Source organism: Muntiacus reevesi, chromosome 2 (assembly GCF_963930625.1).
Source record: "Muntiacus reevesi chromosome 2, mMunRee1.1, whole genome shotgun sequence".
NCBI classification, from domain to species: Eukaryota; Metazoa; Chordata; class Mammalia; order Artiodactyla; family Cervidae; genus Muntiacus; species Muntiacus reevesi.
Window position 1 is genome coordinate 186,699,301 of NC_089250.1, and position 21,176 is coordinate 186,720,476.

Below are 21,176 nucleotides of genomic sequence, written 5' to 3' on the forward strand. Positions count from 1 at the left end.
CAGTCCCTCCCCGCGGTCCTCTCCCCCCACCCCCTCGGTGCTCCTGCACACTTTGCACCGCCCCCCCGGGGGAGCACAGACCCACCCCGATGCCCCTCCTGCTCCAGCCCAGCCACCCCTGCCCACGTCGCTGCCCCCCAAACACAGGTCCCATTTCTGTCCTGACACAGTGGGCCAGGCTTCTCCAATCTCGATTCATTTCATTTCCCAACCACTCTACTCTAGTAAGCCAGAAGCCTGGTTAGACCCATTTAGTGGTTAAGAAGACTAAGGCTCTTGAAAGGGAAAAGTCTCCATGAAGGCAGGGACCTGTTTGTCTCACACGCCAATCCATTGCTGATGTCTGACCCTGACCCAGAGCAGGGGCTCAGTACATTTTGTGGAATTAATTGTTTGGAAGAATTGTCGCTTAGAGTGCTGTCTTTCAGTTGTGGGTGCTCTTGCTTTTGGGACATTTGGCTAAGTTTGGAAGCATTTTGGGTTGTCACACCTTGGGGAGATGGGTGCCCCCAGCCAAGGAGGCTGCTAAACATCCCATACTGCAGGACAGCCCCCACAGCAAAGAACAATCTAGCCCAAAAATGGTGGTGCTGCCGAGGCAGAGAAACCATGACCTGGAAGAAGAGGATCAGCTGCTTTAGGAAAGAAAATAGGCTTCGGTTGAACCTGCCGTGAAGGCGATGCAGGAGAGTGAGTCCCAGCCTTTCCCACCAGGAATGGAAGGAGATGTACACGCACCATCTTTAAATCTTATAAAGACCTTGAGAGGCAGAAGGATCCCTATTTTAACTGTGAGAAATCTGGAGTTCAGAGAGGTTAAGCAACCTGCCCACCACCACACAGCTACCATGTGGCAGAGTCAAGCTCCCAGCCCAGGCCTATGTTCTCCGCGCATCCGCAGTGTGGTTCCCAGACCAGCAACCCCGGCTGTGCCGTCTCCTGGGAGCTTGTTAGACATGTAGCAGCAAGCCCAGCCCAGCCCAGACCCAAGTCAGACCTGCATTCCGACAAGACCCCGGGCGATTTGTGAACACAGAGGTTTGCGAAGCCTTGCCTCTGAGATCTTCCCCTTTTCCAAGATTACTATACACACAAAAAAATTTCCCTGATTGTTAATTGGCTATACCCCAATACAAAATGTTTTGAGTTTTAAAAAATTGAAAATTGAAAAATAAATTGAAAATTGAAAAAAAAAAAAAAACTTCTCTGATTGACTTGCCATAATCAAGCAGAGTAGCAGATCAAGACAGGATTCATTTATATTTTGATATGGATTTCTGATGTAATTCCACAGTGATAAGACTGTATAATTTCAATACCTTTAGACCGTGAAGTTTTTGCACCTTGTTTTATGTCCCTGGATATGTTCCAGTGTCTCCTGGTTTATAGTCTATGGGAACTTGAATAGAATTTGTATCTTACTGTTGTGTGAAAATTGTATAAATCTTAATTATGTTGAATTGGTTCACAGTGCTTTTCAGGTCTACTATATCCTACTTTTCTGTCTGTTCTAATAATTTTTAAGAGGTTGATACTGAAACTCCAACTAAAAATCTTAATTTATCTACTTAAATAATTTTAATATATAGTGGAGCTATATGTAACTTGAAGAGGAAATAACCTCTTGATGAAAGTGAAAGAGGAGAGTAAAAAGGCCAGCTTAAAACTCAGTCTTTAAAAAACTAAGATCATGGCATCCAGTCCCATCACTTCATGGCGAATAGAAAGGAAAATTTGGAAGCAGTGACAGAAGATTCTCTCTTCTTGGGCTCTAAAATCACTGCAGATGGTGACTGCAGCCATGAAATCAGAAGATGATTGCTTCTTGAAAGGAAATCTATGGCAAACCTAAAAAGCAAAGACTCACTTTACCGACAAAGGTCCATATAGTCAAAACTATAGTCTTTCGGGTAGTCATGTATGGATGTGAGAGTTGGACCACAGAGAAGACAGAGCACCAAATAATTGATGCTTTTGAACTGTGGTGTTGGAGAAGACTCGAGAGTCCCTTGGACTGCAAGGAAATCAAACCAGTCAATCCTAAAGGAAATCAACCCTGACTATTCACTGGAAGGACTGATGCTGAGGCTGAAGCTCCAATTCTTTGGCCATCTGATGTGAAGAGCTGACTCATTGGAAAAGACCCTGATGCTATGGAAGATTGAGGGAAGAAGAAGAGAGTGACAGAGGATGAGATGGTTGGATGGCATCACCAATTCAATGGACATAAACTTGGGCAAACTCCGGGAGATGGTGAGGGACAGGGAGGCCTGACGTGCTGCAGTCCATGGGGTCGCAAAGAGTCAGACATGGCTTGGCGACAACAATGACTTTCATCGTTTAAAAAAGAAAAAAAAAAAAAAAAGACAGGATTTATTAATAATAAGTGTTCAAAACAGCACTACCAGTGACTTTCCCAGCACTCCTGGGGACAAACCTATCAAGGTAATTGACACCAAGCGATAGAGTTGTCATGCTTTTCACTTGGTGCATCAGGGGACATGCTTTTATGTGCAAACCACTCAGCCTGAAAGCTTCCTCTGAGTGGAGCCCGGAATTAATCTTGATTCACTATAATTCAAAGCATCATCAGATTTTCACTCCTCAGAGTCAAAATGCACCCTTATCACCGTGTTTTACAGCTTTGCTTGAGCTTCTGGAAGTGCCTGTTTGGCAGTGATATTTCAGAATCATCAGACCATCGAGATGTTGTACTAGGGTAAGGAATTAATCCAGGCCATTGGACTCAATTTTTGTTTTGGACATATTCTAGCATTTTCAGAAGATATACAGCCCAGGGAGGGGACTTGATGGTTCAAGCCTGCCTGGGAAATATTTGGTAAAACTGACAAACAGGAATGATACAGGCCCAGCACTTCTCAAATCCTATGCATGCGAGTCACCCAGGGTTTTGACAAACACAGCTTCTCAGTCCCGATCGGGGCTCCATGCTACAATTTAACAGGCTCCCAGGTGACGCTGGTGCTTCTGGTCAAGGGACCACAGGTCATCCCTGGTTGAGAGCACAGACTCTGGGGTTGGGCAGATCTGGGTTCAGTCCTAGCTCTGCCATGGACCAGCCAGGTGACCTTGGACAAACAACCTAGTCTCTCTGAGCCTCAGCTTCCTCATCTGTAAGATGGTAAGACCCCATTTCATGGAGTTACTGCAAAGATGACATTAGATAAGCCGAGGAAGATGCACCAGGGGACTTCCCTGGTGGTCCAGTGGCTGAGAATTCGCCTTGCAGTGCAGAGGACACACGTGTGATCCCTGATCAGGAAACTAAGATCCCTCATGTCCTGGAGCAACTAAGCCCAAATGCCACAACTGCTGAGCCTGAGCGCCACAACTAGAGTTGTTCCCATATGATACAATTCCACACACACAACCGAGGCCTGACACAGTTGAATAAATAGTTAAATATGTATATATTTTAATTTTTTTAAAAAGATGAACCGGGGAGGTTTTTACTAGATGGCAGGTATTGGCCCAATGCAGACTCGATGGGGTGGGAGCATTTTCCATTTGTACACTGTGGCCCGCATGATTTGGTCTGATTGTCATCTTCTCCTGCTGGATGGAATCACCGAGAGCCGTCTCTTCCTATCCGTGTCAGTAAAAGGGGTGCTGGGAATTCCCTGGCAGCCCAGTGGTTAGGACTGCATGCTTTCACTGCCATGACCCGGGTTCAGTCCCTGGTGGGGGAACTAAGATCCTGAAAACCAAGCAGTGCAGCCAGAGGGGGGGGTGGGGAAAACAGACACAATAGCTGGACAGAGAGCAAATCTGAAGAGGCGCATTGAACAGACCTGCCTAAAATCCCCAGCTCCGTGTTATACACAAAAGTCACTTTGGAGGACTTGGGTGGCCTTTAGGAGGAACAGGCAAGTCACCCTCGACACTGCCGGTAGGGGAACCTGCTTCCTGGGAAACAATCTCGGGGCCCAGGTATCTCATGCAGTATCAGTGGCCCCCAACCTTTTTGGCACCAGGGATGGGCTTAATGGGACACAATTTTTCCACGGAGTGAGGTAGTGGGCGAGGGGCGGGGGCTTAGATGGTTTGGGGATGAATCAAGTACGTGACATTTATTGTGCACTTTATATTTCTATTATGATTACACCAGCTCCCCCTGAGATCATCAAGCATTAGATCCCAGAGGTTGGGGACCCCTGTCATACAGGGTGGAGCTGAAGTGGGATGTCGTGTCTGCCCATCTGTGGTGGGACCCTCATGTGTGGGGCTGATCATGCGCTGGCGGGCCGATCCTGGCCCTCTGTGACTCTGATACTAAGCTCCTTACAGGCACCCCAGCTTGCTGGTCTCTATATCAAGGTGACCCTTAGGCATCTGGGCGCTCAACTGCAGCAGCTGTCCGGGGTGCCCCGGCACTGGTCTCCTGATGGGATGACAGTGCCATGCATGCAGTGCCCGCAGCCTTCTAGAAAGCTACACAAGAGTGGTATTAGATCTCAGGAGTATGACTGCAGGGTCAAACCCGGGCTCAGGTGCTGAGCAGGTAGTTACACCACAGATGAGGGAAGAAGGCAGCAGTTCACCCTTGGTCCCAGCGAGAACCTGGGAGAGGCTCCTCATTCTGAACCATTTCCCATCTAGCATGGCGGTACAGTGCCTCAAAGCCAGTATCCATCCATTAGTGATTCTTCCCTGAAACACTGGAGCAGCCAACTGGTGGCTTTGAAATCCACAAACTGTTTTTAAATCTGCAAACTTTTAAACGATGTTACAGTCTCTCTCTCTCTCTCTCTCTCTCTCTCCCCCCCTCCCCCCGCCCGATTCCTGGGTTGGGAAGATCACTTGGAGGAGGGCATAGCAACCCACTCCAGAAGTCTTGCCTGGAGAATCCCATGGACAAAGGAGCCTGGCAGACCACAGTCCAAAGGGTTGCAAAGAGTCAGACACAACTAAACAACTAAGCATGCACACACACAGTGTCTCTACCAGCAGACTGAGAACTCAACCAGCTGGCTTTGTGCATTTTAACCCTCTGTTAAAGCCACAGGCGATTTCACTGGTGGTCCAGTGGCTAAGACTTTGAACTCCCAATACAGGGGGGCTGGGTTTGATCCCTGGTCAGGGAGCTAGATCCCACATGCCACAACTAAGGGTCTGCATGCCGTAACTAAATACTGCACATGCAACAAATACCCAGCACAGACAAATAAAATGCTTCTAAAAAAATAACACCGCAAAGGGCGAGGTCAGCCCCTCAGACCAAAAAGAGACCTGTGGGCTTGGGTGATGGAAGAAGCCCTAAAGGCTCGGGCCTCTGTCCCCTCACACTCTTCTCGTCAAAACAATCTGGCACCTGGTGACTCTGGTTTCTGTGCTGATCAGAAAATGTTGACGGATGATTGGAAAGAGCATAGGAATCAGAGAAAGAAACAATCCCACCTTTGATGATTATACCCATAGGAATAAACCAGTGCAGTGCAGTGGACAAATGAATTAATGGAAAAAAATCAGTCTCTGTTGATTGATAGATGCCTGATCCAAATGGATCTTGAGTTTGTTTCCCATAGGGAAAGCTTGCTGATTTTAAGCAGCAGAGTTATAATGATTACAATCTAACGTTATTCTTAAGCTGCCCTCTGTATTGTGTGTGCGAGTGTGTGTTAGTCACTCAGTCATGTCTGACTCTTTGAAACCCTCATGGACTGTAGCCCACCAGCTCCTCTGTCCATGGAATTCTCTAGCAAGAATAAACTGGAGTGGGTTGCCATGCCCTTCTCCAGGGGAACTTCCCAACCCAGAGATGGAACCCAAGTCTGCCGCATTGCAGGCAGATTCTTTACAATCTGAGCCACCAGGGAAGCCCGCCCCATATTGTAAAACCTTAATTAATTAGAACTCAACCTACTAAACTTGCTTCCCCATCACTTCAAGGCTCACACCACTGGGAGGTAAGCATAGTTTGGGGACTTGAAAAAGAATCGTACATAGCACATAAGTCCCTAAACACCTGGGCAGTGAGGAGCCACCTAGAAAGATGGTGACCTCAGAACATGAGAAAGCCTGAGAGAGGACTTCCCTGGTGGTCCAGTGGTGAAGACTCCCCTTTCCAATGCAGGGGGCACGGGTTCAAGCCCTGGTAGGGGAATTAAGATCCCACCTGCTGCAAGGTGCAGCCAAAATAAATAAAGAGAACTCTTTAAATTAAAAAAAAAAGATTGTTTAAAAAAAGAAAACATGGTTTAGATAGATTGGGAGTTTAGGATGGACATGTACACACTGCTATATTTATGAGATGACAAGGACCTACTATATGGCACCGAGAAAGCTGCTCAATATTCTGTAACAACCTAAATGGGAAAAGGAATTTGAAAAATAACAGATACATGTATCTGTATAACTGAATCACTTTGCCGTGCACCTGAAACTAACACAACATTGTTTGGTGTTTTTTTTTAGTAAATTTTTAAAAGTAATTAACACATATTGTTAAGAAGATGAGATGCGACAGAGAATGAGATGGTTGGGTGGCATCATTGATTCAATGACTTGAGTTTGAGCGAACTCCGGGAGACAGTGAAGGACAGGGAAGCCTGGTGCGCTGCAGTCCATGAGGTCGTAAAGAGTCAGATGTGACTGAGCAACTGATCAACAATACATATTGTTAATAAACTATGCTCCAATATTAAAAAACATAAAACAGACCTGAGTAGACTGCTCCTCTGGGAGATTCGGATGAATGAACCGCTTGGGAACCAGGGCTCCCCGGCCTCCCTGCTCGGCCCCAACCTGAGGTGACAAAGGAGGTCTGAAAACTCCTTTTCTCCTCCCACCTCGCCTCCGAGCTGGCCCCTGGAGGCCTCTCGCCACGAGGTGGCGCCCCAGCCTCATGAATCGACAGCAGGAACTGCAGTGAGGAATCCAGGACACAGTCGTCTGTCCCCTTGGCCACTGGCAGCCTCTCCCAAGCGGACCCCAAGAGTCACGGGGGGACTCTCTACCCAACCCACACTACATTATCCGATGGCACATTAGTTCCAAGAGCGGCCAGCACCCAGCTAAGCCCATACCCTAATTCAGATCAAGCCTGGCTTCCTGGTGGCTTGGATGGTAAAGAATCTGCCAACAATGTGGGAAACCCAGGTTCGATCCCTGGGTCAGGAAGATCCCCTCTGGAGAAAGGAGTGGCTACCCACTCCAGTCTTCTTGCCTGGAAAATCCCATTGACAGAGGAGCCTGACAAGCTACAGTCTTTGAGGTCACAAAGACTCGGACACTACTGAGCGACTAACACACACCATGGCTCTCATTTATCAGCCCACCAACCCTGAACCCATTTTACAGATAGGTAAGCTGAGGCTCGAAGAGCACATGTAGGCTGTCTGAGGTCACACGACTCTGAAGTAACAAGAGTGGGATCTGAGCCCAGGTCTGCCTGGCTCTGTGGCCAGCATTCTTCCAGTTACCCTTTTGCCCGAGGTGGGGACTGTTTGTCTGAAGGCAATCAGGAACCCTGTGGACTAGAGACTGTGTTATGACATTGTGCTGGGATAGAGCCGAGGGTCTGATAGGCCAGGACCGAGATGTGACTCTGCCTCAGGCCTTAGGAACCAGTGGACATCGGAGCCACACAGGACCATTCCTCTGGGGCCAGAGTGTCTGGACCAAAGAGTCAAGCTCAGAAATGGGTCCTGTGGGCAGACTGAGGCATTTCTAGCTTCCCCCTTACCACAAGAGAGCCTGGAGCTGATGGTTTGGATGCAGGGGTCAGGGACAAAAGGAACTGAGCCTTCCTTCCCCTACCCTCCTCTGCTGGCGGCTCCTGAAATGCAATAAAGATGGGTGGCTAGAGCGTGGGCCTGGCGTCTGAACTGGGCTCAGACCAGCCCAACACTCGTTTCTCTGAGCCTCGATATCTGTGTCTCTTAAAGATGGTACTTGATAAGCATGTAAAGCATGTGGCTCACCACCTGATTCAGGAGAGGCACAGAGACGGCGGTCATCATTTTCACCTTCATCACCACTGCCATCACCATCACCATCACTCTTACTAATTGTTCACTGTCGCATTTCTATTAACTGCCTGTCTCAGTGGGGGATGGAAACTCCCCAAGCAGCTAATGATGTAAAACCACCTCACTTGTCGAACCATTTTGCCTAAGTGTTATTTGACTGACAGGATGGGTTATTTTGGGGAGGAAAAAAAATCGTTCGAGCTCTTGAGTGCACCATCCCTGAAAGGTTTCCACGACAACGCACCCCTGGATGTTCCAGGGGGAAGGCAGCCCTGTGGGGGAAGAGCGAGAACGAAAATCAAGAGATGGGGAGGGGTCCCCCCACACCTCCTATTTTTCTGGCTGTATTTGTAGAGCAGGACGCTTTACACAGGTTCTCTACACCTCATCACGACCTTCAGGACTAAGCACTATTACATTTTCCAGATGAAGAAACTGCAACTCAGAGAGATTAAAACTTGCCCAAGGGGATGTTTCCTGGCAGTCTGGCGGTTAGGACTCCGAGATTCCACTGCAAGGGGCACAGGTTCGATCTCTGGTCTGGGAACTAGGATCCCACATGCTCCGTGGTGTGGTAAAAAAAAAAAAATTATGTATATATATAAACAGTGTTTCTCTGGTAGCTCAATGGTGAAGAATCTGCCTGCTGATGCGGAAGACTCAAGTTTATCCCTGATTCGGGAAGATCCCACATGCCATGGAATAACTGAACCTGCTCACCACAACCACTGTGCTCTAGAGCCCAGAAGCTGCAACGGCTGAAGCCTGAGAAGCCAGAGCTGTGTTCCTCCAGAGGAGCCGCTGCAATGAGAAGCCCGAGCCCTGGAACTAGAGAGCAGCCCCTGCTCACAAGTAGAGAAATGCCCTCGCAGCAGCAAAGACCCAGCACAGCCCCCCCAAAAAAGCACACACAGAAGGCTTGCCGTTTGGGGCCAGACAGCTCTTTGTTGCGGCCCGTCCTGTGCACTAGGGACCCTGAGCAGCATCTCAGGCCTCCTTGCATTCGGTTCCAGCAGCGCCTCCCTCCTCCCCTGCTCGTGACAACCCAAACCCGCTCCAGACAGAGCCAGGCATCCCAGGTACTGACCCTGGGCTAGGTTAATAGTCGTTCCTTACACGTGTAGGACACACTCCATCTGGAAAGCTCTGTCACAGGGCCTGCCTCCTGGGATCCCATGGGATCGTGTGACTTTGAGGTCTTTTAACAGTAAGGATCCTGAGAACTAGGGGTGAGCCCCGTGCTTGAGCCAGCAGACGGACACAGGAAATCAAGGGGAAACAACCGTCTAACCTCCTTGCTGGGCAGACACATCTTGCAGTACCACCTCTTCTTATGGGCAAGGAAACAGAAGGTCAGGGCTTCCCATGTGTCTCGGCAGGAAGGAATCCTCCTACCAATGCTGGAAACGCGGGTTCAATCCCTGGGTCAGGAAGATCCCCTGGAGAAGGAAATGGCAACCCGCTCCAGTGTTCTTGCCTGGAGAATTCCATGGACACAGGAGCCTGGCGGGCTACAGTCCATGAGGTCGCAAATAGTCAGACATGACTGAGCAACTAAACAAAAAACAAGAGCAAAACTGAGGGTCAGAGAGGAGGAGCGGCCCCAGGGACCCCTGGGCCTGTGAGCGGCAGGGCTGGGTGGGCACCCAGTGAGTAGTCTCCAGTACAGCCTCTAAGGGCTCCAGACCTCAAAGGTCACATTTGTTCACATGGAACCATCCAGCTTTACTTGCTGTGTGGTGTCACAGACTCGAGGATGGGCTGAGGCAGGCGAGGGTCACGGGCATTCCGCTCGGGACCCAGCATGGTAGATGTCAGGCCCTTGGTGACACATAGGACCGTGGCATGGAGGGGAGGGCTGTCACCTGCTTGTGGCTGCAGAGGAGAATGGAGAATATGTCAACGTTATATGCTGCAACGAAGATGGAAGATCCCTCCTGCCACAACCCGGAGACCTGGTGCAGCCAAATAAATAAATATCTTTAAAAAAAAGATATTAAGGAGTTCCCATCCTGGGTCTCAAAAGACACTCCTTGGAAGAATAGCTATGACAACCTAGACACTGTATTAGAAAGCAGAGACATCACTTTGTCGACAAAGGTCTATCTAGTCAAAGCTATGGTTTTTCCAGTAGCCATGTACAGATGTGAGAGTTGGACTATAAAGAGGTCTGAGCACTGAAGAATTGATGCTTTCAAACTGTGGTGTTGGAGAAGACTCTTGAGAGTCCCTTGGACTGCAAGGAGATCAAACCTGTCAATCCTAAAGGACATCAACCCTGAATGTTCACTGGAAGGACTGATGCTAAAGCTGAAGCTCGAATACTTTGGCCACCTGATGCAAACAGCTGACTTATTGGAAGACTCTGATGCTGGGAAAGATTGAGGGCTGGAGGAGAAGGGGGCAACAGAGGATGAGATGGTTGGATGGCATCACTGACTTAATGGACATGAGTTTGAGCAAACTCCGGGAGTTGGTGAAGGACAGGGAAGCCTGGCATGCTGCAGCCCATGGGATCACAAAGAGTCAGACACGACTTAGCTACTGGATCTCAGTCAGCCCCTGGAAGACACCTGGAGCCCCAAGCGGCCCCACAGGAAAACCATGGGGCTGTGGGAAATGCAGGCAAAACTAAGGTGAGCAGGGCTTTCCCCACCTGCCAACAGTTTTCTTCGCAAGTGTTACAATGAAGCTATTTGAGAATCAGCTTGCAAAGCACCTGGCTCTAAATATCCTTCTCACAGGCTCCCCAAAGCAGAAACAACACAGCACCTCCTGAATGTCCCGTGCCAGGCCCTAACCCACAGTGATGCTCCAAACGTAGACGAATGAATGAATGAACAGATGAATGAAGACGACGCCACCCACTTTGTCTCCCCCCATTGCCTTAGACCAGGGCTTGGCAAACTTTTCCTGAAAACGCCAGATGGTAGATATTTTTGGCTTTGCAGGCTGTATGGTCTCTGTTGCAACTGCTCCTCGGCTCTGCCGTGGTAGCACAAAGACAGCCACAGACCTCCAGAAGTCGGTGGGTGCGGCTATGTTCCAGTAGAACTTCATGCACAATGAAATGTGAATTTTATGCGATTTTCTTGCCATACAAAATATTCTTCTTTTGATTTTTTTTTCTACCATTTACAGTGTAAACCCCATTTTATAGACCAGCTTGTGGGTCTTGTTAACTGATGGTGGGTTGCATTTCACTTACACTTTTGCTTTTTGTTTCTCATGTTAACTATTTGTTCTTAGTACAAAAGCAATGTGTGTATATATACACATATATATAGTTATATAGAATAATATAGTTATATAGAATAATTAGAAATTAGTAACATACAGATAAAAGTATAGTCACCCACAATTTTAACATGCAGAGATAACTACTTCTACTAGTGGGCACTTATTTTATTCAGTCTGTTGATCTATATATCATCTATATTGGTGCTCTCCAGTGTGATAGACAGGGGCTTCTCTAGTGGCTCAGTGGTAAAAGAATCCACCTGCAATGCGGGAGATGCAAGTTCGATCCCTGGGTGGGGCAGATCCCCTGGAGGAGGAAATGGTAACCCACTCCAGTACTCTTGCCTGGAGAATCCCATGGATGGAGGAGCCTGGTAGGCTACAGTCCACAGGGTCGCAAAGAGTCGGACACGACTGAGCGACTTCACTTTCACTTTAATTTCAGGCAACAGATGTCCTTTCTGAGTACCTGTTGTACTTATAAGTACTTATAAGTCGTTTCCAGTTTTTTGATACAAGAAACGAAATTACAGTAAACCTACTTTATCCCTAAACTTTAGCACCTTTCATTGTTTTAGGATAAATTCATAGAGATTTAACTGCTAGGTCAAAGGGTAAGCTTATTTTTCAGATTTTTTGAATAGGAATACTCAGCTTCTTCCCAGAAAGGCTTTGAACATTGATATTCCCTACAGCAATTTATGAAATTGTCCACTTCCCTGAAACCTCCACAAATAGTGCTAATGATAATAATAAAAATGAGGCCATTTTGGTAAATGAAATTTTCCATCTCTTTAACTTGTCTTTCTTTGGCAAACCTTCCTCCCTTCCATATTTACTGACCGTTTTATTTCTTTGGACAGTAAAAGGGATTATCTGCATGGCTTGGGTTTTAAGGAAAAATTTCTAACCCAGGCCTCATAAAGTTCTGCAAGGTGACAGCATCAGCATACCTAAGGGACTGGCAAAGCTCTCGGTTTTAGCAGAACTGTTGTTCCGTGCTATTTTCCAGCGATTCCTTTGTGTTACTCCTCTTTTTGGCTGCACTGGGTCTTCGTTGCCGCACTCAGGCTTTCTCTAGCTGCAGTGAGCTGGGGCTACTGTCTAGCAGTGGTGCACCGGCCTCTCACTGCCGTGGCTTCTCTCATTCTGGAGCCCAGGCCCCAGAGCTCGCAGGCTTCAGTAGTTGTTGTCCACGGTGTTAGTTGCCTCTCTGCATGTGGGATTTTCCCAGAGCAGGGATTAAACCCATGTCCCCTGCACTGGCAGGCAGATTCTTAGCCACTGGACCACCAGTAAGCCCTCCTATTCTTACTTATTGTTTCTTTTGGTCCCTGTAGTCACAGACCACACTAGAGGGCAGGTGGTTTGTTCAGCAGTTTTTAAACGTATTTGTTTGCTTTGGGGTGCTCAGTTGCTTTAGTCGTGTCCAACTCTGTCACCCCATGGACTGTAGCCCACCAGGCTGTTTTGTCCATGGGATTCTTCAGGCAAGAATACTGGAATGGGTTGCCATTTCCTCCTCCAGAGGATCTTCCCAACCCAAGGATCGAACCTGAGTCTCCTACATTGCAGGTGAATTCTTTACCCACTGAGTCACCTAGGAAGACCCCCCCCTTTTTTTTTTTTTGCTTTATATTTATCTTAATTCCCAGCACTATAGTCCTGCTCACCTAATCAGAGACCAGGCCGCCTGGATTCATGGAAGGCAGGACCTCAGGGTTTTGCAAGATGCAAACAGACAAAGGAAATAGTTACCTGATCAGGCTGAGTGGGGAAACCCAAGCTGTATTCTTTCCTGGCATTTTGAATTCAGGAACAGCTATTCATCATGAGCACTGGTGAGCTCTTGTTCTGATGGGTAGTTTCCTGTGTCTTTGATTTTACCATTGAACGACTGCATCCTCTTTCCAAATACCTTTAGAAAGCTACTGGGTTAGGAGTCATTCACACTTTAGTATTATTTAGTTTTCATATAGCACTTTAATTTTTGTGAAGGCAGTTTCATCACATCTACCCTCTCACTTGTGCTCATGAAGGGGGTGTTATCACTGCTGTCTCCACTATTGAGGATCAGAGAGGCAGAGTGACCTGCCCGAGAACGTGCAGCAGGAAGCATGGACTCCTAATCCAGTGATCTTTGCACTGCCCCAAGGATGCACTAGCTGGGAGCTGAGAGCGAGAAGGCCCCGAGCACTTGCACGGAGGGAGGGTGTGCGTGGGGGGCGGGGGAGTCGGAGGGGGACCCTATGCTCTTTCTCCCTCCCTTTCTTACGGAACCTTGTCTAACTCTGAATCTAGGTTTCCGGAGCCCGAGATCCAAGGCGCATGGTGCAGAGGGAGCAGCTACACACATCCGCAGACCCCAGTATCCAGAAAAGGGGCAGGAGGCAATTAAGGTCTAGGTTAAACCAGCCTATAGAGCCTCCCCTCCTACCCCCCATTTCAGAGACGGACTCCCCACACCCCAGCTCGGCTGAGGCTTCTCGCCGCCGCGGTCACAACCCGGCTCCTCCATCCTGGCCTTCGCGGTCCCTCCTCCGGGCCCCCGGTTCCTCCGCCCCCGGGAGGCCGGACTCTGCCCCCGGCCCGCCTTCCCCCGCCCTCCCGGGGGCGGTGGCCCGTGGCGGGCGCGCTCATTGGCGGCGGCGCGCGCGAGGGCCGGGACCCGCAGCGCTGATTGGCCAGCGCGGCTCGGCGGAGCCCAGGAGCCCGGCGAGTCGCTGGGGGAAGCGGGGCAGAGACCGGGCGCCGCCTGAGCGCAGGGCGCGGATCGCTCAAGTCGGAGCGGATCGGAGTCCGCACGTTGGAGCAGAGGCCTGGAGGTAAGGACCAGGCGCCGGGTCGCGTGAGGCGAGCCCTTGCGCGCGAGCTGAGATGGAATCCTTCGGCCCTGCCCCCCAGGGAGCAAAAACGGGGCATCTTCTCTTAAGAGACCGAGCCCTCATCTTTCTGAGACGCGGGCCCCTCTCCCCCGAAAAGAGAGAGCTGTCCACCGTCCAGAGAACAAAATAGTTTCCTTTTCCCTTCGGAAATGGGCCCTTCCTTCCTGGCCCCCCGGCTCTAAAAATAAGATTGCTTTCCCCACATTCCCCCTTGGAATGGAACGTGCTTCCCTCCGCCCCCAAAGTGGGTTCCAGCCTCCCCGGGTTTCTAGGGCCCATCATTTCTTTGGAGACGCATGCCTCTCCCCCGTCCCTAAAAAACTAAGTTTGGATTCTTCTCCCCACCCTCCCTTCTCAGCTCGGAGATAAAGGGGTGCTTCCTCCAGGAGGGAAAATAAGCCCCTCCCTAAGAGAGGGATATCGCTGGCCAGAGACGCTGCATGTAACCCTCAAGTCCAGTACAGACCTCCCTGTGCACACACGCCCCAACTCAGAAGCTAGACTCAATTCCCTATCTCCCCCCACCCCAACCCCTCTTCATCCATCAGAGAGAGAAGGTTGATTGCCTCGAACACCTTCACACTTAAGGCATTTGGAAGATTACTCCTCTTTCTCAAGATGTAAGAGGAGGGGTTTTCACATTCAGAAACAGGGCAAGGGTTTCGGTCCCCGTCTGGACCAAGCCACACAGCTCACCCCGCCCCTCTGTAACCTTTCACACAATCCCATCCCATTAACTACCCCCTACCCTGTCCTATCTCTCCCACCTCTCTACTCCACCTAATCCCATCTCTCCTTTCCTCTCCCACCGTGGCCAGAGACAAGAGCAGACTGAAACCCTTAGAGCTGGGCTCCTCAGCTAGAGATGGTTCCCGGAGCCTCCAAACTGTCACCAGAGATGGCCTCTGAGGCAGCAGGACCAGTGAGGACCCCCCCCCCCAACACACACACACACACATACACAAAGGACTGTGTTCCAAATATCCTCCCCTGAGACAGCCAACCCCTCTCCTGGAGAAGAGGGTGTCCATGCAGAGAGAAGGGCCCCCACTTGCCTCTTGGGGCTCCCCCTTCCTAGCTCCTGTGGGCATTGCCCGCTGGAATTCCCTAGGCCTTTAGCCAAGAGAGATGCTGCAGGAACCATCCATCGGACTGGCTTTGATGAAGCTGGACTAAGGGACAGGTTGGTGGTGACCTGACAGGGGCAGGGAGCTGCTTTGATCCGGCCGGTCAGAGTAGGGGGTGGCGGCAGAGGAGGAAAAGCAAGGAGCTTTGCTTTGGAGCTGCAGCTGAGAGGTGGAGAAAGGAGAAGTGTGTGTCCCAGACGCCCAAAGAGGTCAGCCCCGAAAAGAGAGAAATGGTGCAATCTGGAGACCTTAGACCTCCCAGGGACTCGAGACCAAAGATCTTGCTCCTTCATTTGACAGTTGAGCAAGCAGGGGCACCAAGACGGGAAGAGACTTGCTCAAGGTCACCTAGCCAGTGGGTGGTGAAGCTGGTCACAGCCTCTCTGGGACTTGTGGGCCGGCAGGGTCCGGAATACTACCTCCCGTCCTCACATTTAGAACCAAGGTAGTTGGGCACCAGGCTCCCCAACTCGTCAGAGGTGGTGCAGAGGCTCTGCCAATGTCACTCCGCTAGGAGGGGACACAGCTGAAACTCGGTGCTCTCCCCCAGCAGGCCGCTGCACAGAATCTATCCCCAGGCCCCTGCACTTCCCCACTCAGCCCATGGCATCGTTTTATTGAGCCAGCTGCCACATCTAGGCTTGCCAGAATCCAGATGGACTCAGGATGGCAAGTGAGATCAGGTGTATTAGTCTGGAGCCGATGCTGCTGCCGGAGTATCTGTTGCAGGCGAGGCTTGCTCCAGGCTCTTTGGACAGCACCCCCCACCCCCGCAAAGGAAGTCACAGCCCCTCCCCCCAGGGGCCCCTCCCTCTCCATCCCTGCCTTTTCCCTGTGCCCCAAGTTCTCTGCTGTCATCTCCCATCCTAGCTCAGAGCCTACTTCTTTTCCTGAGGCATTAAACCCCCACGGAGCAGCAGCAACCCAGTCCCTACAGATGGGAGGGTCTTGAGGTGGGGACTCCCCCCTGCCTCCAGCTGAGGGCTTGGCAGTGCTCCAAGTTGGAGCAGGGATCCAAGTTCAAGGTGCCAAGGAGAAAGTTCACAGTATGAAGGAGAAGCATAGTGCAATGGGGGTTGAGGGATCCATCTCTGCCCCCTCTATTCAGGGTCAGAGCCCAGATTTGCTACTTCGTTTGTGTGTTGGTGAAATTATTAACCTTTCTGCAACTAATTCCCTTAGCACCCTTATTAGGGTAAAATGAGTTCGTCTTGGTAAAGTACATAGCATATGGCAAGTGAGGGGAAGCAGTGATTATGACAAGTCATAAAACCTCTAAACCTGGGTAGGGAGCTTATGCTTTTAGGTAAGACTTATGGCTCACAATGTAGATCATCTGTCAAGCAGCGAACAGTCTGCTCTTGCTTGGAGACTAGGATGGTGTCTTCCCAGAGAGATGGTACAGGATGTGGAATGCACCCCAGACCCTAAAGTCAGATGGAGCCGGGGATCTACTTCCGTTACCGCTGGCTGGGCAACCTTGGGCAGGTCATCCGCCTCTCTGAGCCTCAGTTTCCTCATCTTTGAAATGGGCTTGTTGGTGGGGGGAGGGGCTAGGCATTAGATAAGAGATAGGTCTAGAGCAGGGTTTTCTTTTTTTTAATCAACCATGTTGCCATTTGGGGCCTGATCATTCTGTGTTGCAAGGGGTGGGGAGGGGGGCTGTCAGTGCATGGTAGGGTGTGGAGAGGCATCCTTACCCTTTACCCATAAAGCCAGTCGCAACCACTTCTAGTGACAACTAAAATCGTCTCCAAGCATGTCCTCTGGGGGGCAAAATCCCCCTCCTCACATTGAGAACTGCTGATCTAACGTAGATACTCCACTCATAGCAGATGATTGACCTTAGGAGAGCATCCTTCTTACCCAGGCTCCTCGTTCCACTTTGTGCATCATAGAGGTTGTGTGTCAACTGCTGAGCCTCCTGATTTTGAGGGCAATATTAACCCCTCACATTTCAACAGGAAAATCCAGAGCACCTGCATGTGCGTAGGTTTCCCATTTTACAGGTGAGCAAACTGAGGCCCAAGGAGGTTAAAGGACTCTGCTAACAGCATTACCCCATCCCTGCTAGAAGTCAAAGCAACTGTCCCTGCTGGAAGTCAAAGACAGTTTTAGAAATAACCTAGTTCTGGAGCCTTCTCAGTTGCTTTAGCAGTCTCAGAATTTTAACTGCATGCTCTGGGGCCCAGCCATCCCACGATTAAGAAAGAATCTCCTGTAGAAATGCTAGGCCAACACAGGAATGTTCACCCAAGGGCTTGGCAATCCAAGATGGGAAGGGGTTCCATTATGTGGGAAAAGGAAGCCATCTTTTTAGGAGAATGGGGTGGAACTATGTTCCTGACCTGGAGAGATCTCTAGGACATCATTTAGTGAAAATGATAAAGTCACAGGATCGATATATAGGTATTTTAGTAAGTGTATGTACATACACATAGGGAAGTGAGAAATGTGAAAGGGGCCTCTGTGTGTGTGTGTGTGTGTGTGTGTGTGTGTATCTATCCATGGGGGAGGAAGAGGAAACAGGATCCTTCAGCCAGCTTATCGTGCATTAAAGATGAGCCGGGCACAGCCCCCAGAGGTTGAGACTTGATCAGAGTCCTCCAGCCACGAAGATGGCAAGGGATGACTGCGTCCCGAGTTCTGCACAGCAGGCTGGGGCTCTTTCCGCTGCCTGGCCCCCAAGAAAGAGAGGCAGGCAGGGTCTGAGGACTGGACATTCCTGCACACCCAGTCCCTCTTTCCTGGGAAGTGGTCATGCCAGAAGCTTCCAGTGACCAAAACTCAGGCCTTTGAGCTTCCTTAGAGTTCTGGGGCCAGGAGACGGAAATCTGGGGGCTCCTGTCCACAGGCTGAGCCTCCGCCCTGCCCACGGGGGATTCTTGTCACCAGCGTCTTGGTGGGGCCTGAGGTCACACTGACCAGAGCTGAACTGGGCTTCCACCAGCATGAGGCGGGCTTCCCTGGTGGCTCAGCTGGTAAAGAATCTGCCTGCAGTGCGGGAGACCTGGTTCAGCCCCTGGGTGGGGACAATTCCCTGGAGGAGGGCACGGCAGCCCACTCCAGGATTCTTGCCTGGAGAATCCCATGGACAGAGGGGCCTGGCGGGCTGCAGTCTATGGGGTCACAGAGAGTGAGCGACTAACACTTTCACTTCACTTTTTCCCTCACAGCATGACGGCCTAGGCGTTAGTGTCACATTTTCCCACCTTTAGAAAGGCAATGGTAGTTGAAAGGAAGGAGAGAAGGAAGGAATAAAGAAAGAAAGGGAGAAAGCGGGGGAGGCAGACGGAGGTGCACTGGTAGCGCGCAGCCCTGGGTCACTGTGAGGATGGGCTGAAGCCCTTGTTCAAACCCCTGGCGGTCCCTCTTCAGTAGCGTGAGCCCTCCTCTCCCCATCTCTCTCTCCTTGCCTGCCCTCCTTGCCAGGAAGCCGGGGACAGAGGCATCGTGGGTGACAGCTGGGGAGCCTGAGGGCTTCCAGAACACCCGGCTGGCTGAATCACCAACCCGCTCCCCACTGCATCCCCGCAGAAGGTCCAGGAGGAGGTTCCGAGCTGTGTGTCCTCCTTTGTCTCCACCATGTCTGACTAGCCTCGCTTTCCTAGAGGCACCAGGCATTTTAAACTGTCTTACCCGTTCCAGGAATGGCATCGCCTGATGCAGCCTCTAATCACACATTCTCTGTCTTGGGGTCGACTTCCCAAGGGCAAATTGCACTCCTTCAAAAACTGTCTCCCTGACCCTTCCCGCCTCCAGCCTCCCCACAGCGAGGATCCTTTTATCCTCAGAACTGAGCGCTTAAACTTCTGAGGCTTCCTTGGGTCTGTGACTGCTGGCTGGGTTTCCTCTCTGTCTGTATCCCTGGGGTGTAGACATGTATTTGAGTCTCTTTCACTTCCATCCTGGATGCAGAGCACCGTTCCTGGCACATAGTAGAGACTGGATGAGCATTTACTGCGCAGTGTGTACAAGAGAGTGCTTGCATACTCCGTTGTATCCGGCTCTTTGCCATCCCCATGGACTGTAGCCCCGTCAGGCTCCTCTGTCCATGGGATTCTCCAGGCAAGAATACTGGAGTGGGTTGCTATTTCCTTCTCCAGGGGGCCTTCCCGACCCAGGGTTTAAGCCAGCGTCTCTTGCATCTCCCCCATTGGCAGGTGAATTCTTTATCACCACGCCACCTAGGAAGCCCCAGGTGATTGAAAAAATGCGTGTGGGATCTTAGTTCCCCAACCAGGAATCAAACGCATATCCCCTGCATTAGGAGTGGAGAATCTTAACCACTGGACTGCCGGGTAAATCCCTTAATAATTTTAAAAGGTACAATTCAGTGACATTAAGTACTTTCACAATGTCATGCAACCGTCACCTCTCTCTAGTTCCAGAACTCTTTTATCATACCGAAAGGACACCTTGTCCCCACGAAGCAGTCACCCTCCCTTCCCCCGGCCCCTGCCAACCAGCCATTCATCTGCTTTCTGATTCAATAGATTTGCCTGGCCTGACTGTTTCATATAAATGGCATCATCCAACATGTGGTGTATTGGTTTGGCTTCTCTGCGGTATCATGTATCAGTACTTCGCTCCTTTTCATGGTTAAATAATACTCTATCCTGTGGATTATACATCAGTTGGTTTATCCGTCTGTCAGTTGAGGGACATTTGGGCTTCCGACTTTTGAAGGCTATGAATGATGCAGCCGTGGACATGTGTGTACAAATTGCAGCTTAAAGATCTGCTTTCCGTTCTTTGGGGAGTGGAACTGCTGGGTCACATGGTAGCTCTTTACTTAACCTTTTGAGGAACCGCCATGCCAGACTCCACCATTTTACAAGCCCACCAGCAATGTGTGAGGGTTCCAATTTTTTCCACATTTTTGTCAACACTTGTTATTTTTCGATTACTAGTATTACAATGTATTACCTTATTCTAGTGAATATGAAGCGGTATCTGATTACGGGGGATGGTTTTAATATTTTTTCTTACTTTTTCTCACTGTGGTTTTGATTTTCGTTTCCCTAATGATTAGTGATATTGAACATCTTTTCATGTGCTAATTGGCCTGTTATGTATCTTCTTTGGGGAAAGGTTCATTCAAGTCCTTTGCCCATTTTTGAATTGGGATGTTTGTCTTTTTGTTGTTATTGTAAGAATGCTTTATATACCTAAATATATCTTTGTCTTACCATTTCCTCTTGCATTTAAACGTTTGCTTAGCCCCTGGGGGTCAGGCCCTGTCTCCTGACTTTGGGATGTCAAAGTGACTACGGTACAGTTCCTGCCCTCAAGGGGTTCCTAGCTTAGAGCAAAGTTTCTTTTTCTTTTTTTGCCACACTTTGCAACTTGCAGAATCTTAGTTCCCCAACCAGGAATTGAACCCAGGCTCCAGCATTGAAAACACCAAGTCCTAACCACTGGACCACCAGGGAATTCCCAGAACAAAGTGTTTTTACTACACTATTGCCACGGCTGGGGTGGGGGTGGAGGTGGGTGGGGGCGTCCTATGTACTATGGGGTGTTCACCCGCATTTCCGGGTTTTGTCCCCCTCAATGCCAGTACACGCTTACCTCCAAGTTGTGACCAGCAGTAATCTCCCCAGACATCCCTAGATATCCCCTGGCTGAAAGTCACTGGTTTAGAAGCTTAGACAGGCATGTCTGTCTACAACTTCTTGTGCCTAACAAGTCATATTTCTTGTGCCTAACAAGATGCCTGGTGGGCGTTCACAACTTATATGTTGGATGTGGAGGGATAGATAGATGCAATAATGAATGCAATTTACAGGGTCTGGACATGTGCCTGAAATTCGATTATGTGAAACAGAACACTGTTCTTCCAACTGGAATATTCTACCCCTTTCTGCCTAGCACAGTGGTTCTCACACTTGCACATCAGAATCCTCTGGAGGATGTGTTAAACCAGAGGT

General features: G+C 49.8%; 1 protein-coding gene across 2 annotated transcripts in view; it reads left to right on the forward strand.

Annotated features, from left to right (window-relative positions):
- The first annotated feature begins 13,922 nt into the window (after positions 1 to 13,922).
- The window catches only part of ABAT (4-aminobutyrate aminotransferase), an 86,752-nt gene continuing 79,498 nt past the window's right edge, over positions 13,923 to 21,176 (forward strand). For both annotated transcript variants that reach the window (XR_010661626.1, XM_065924315.1), the window contains exon 1: positions 13,923 to 14,056. The gene's annotated coding sequence lies outside the window, so the exon portion shown is untranslated. The remainder of the gene's footprint in view (positions 14,057 to 21,176) is intronic.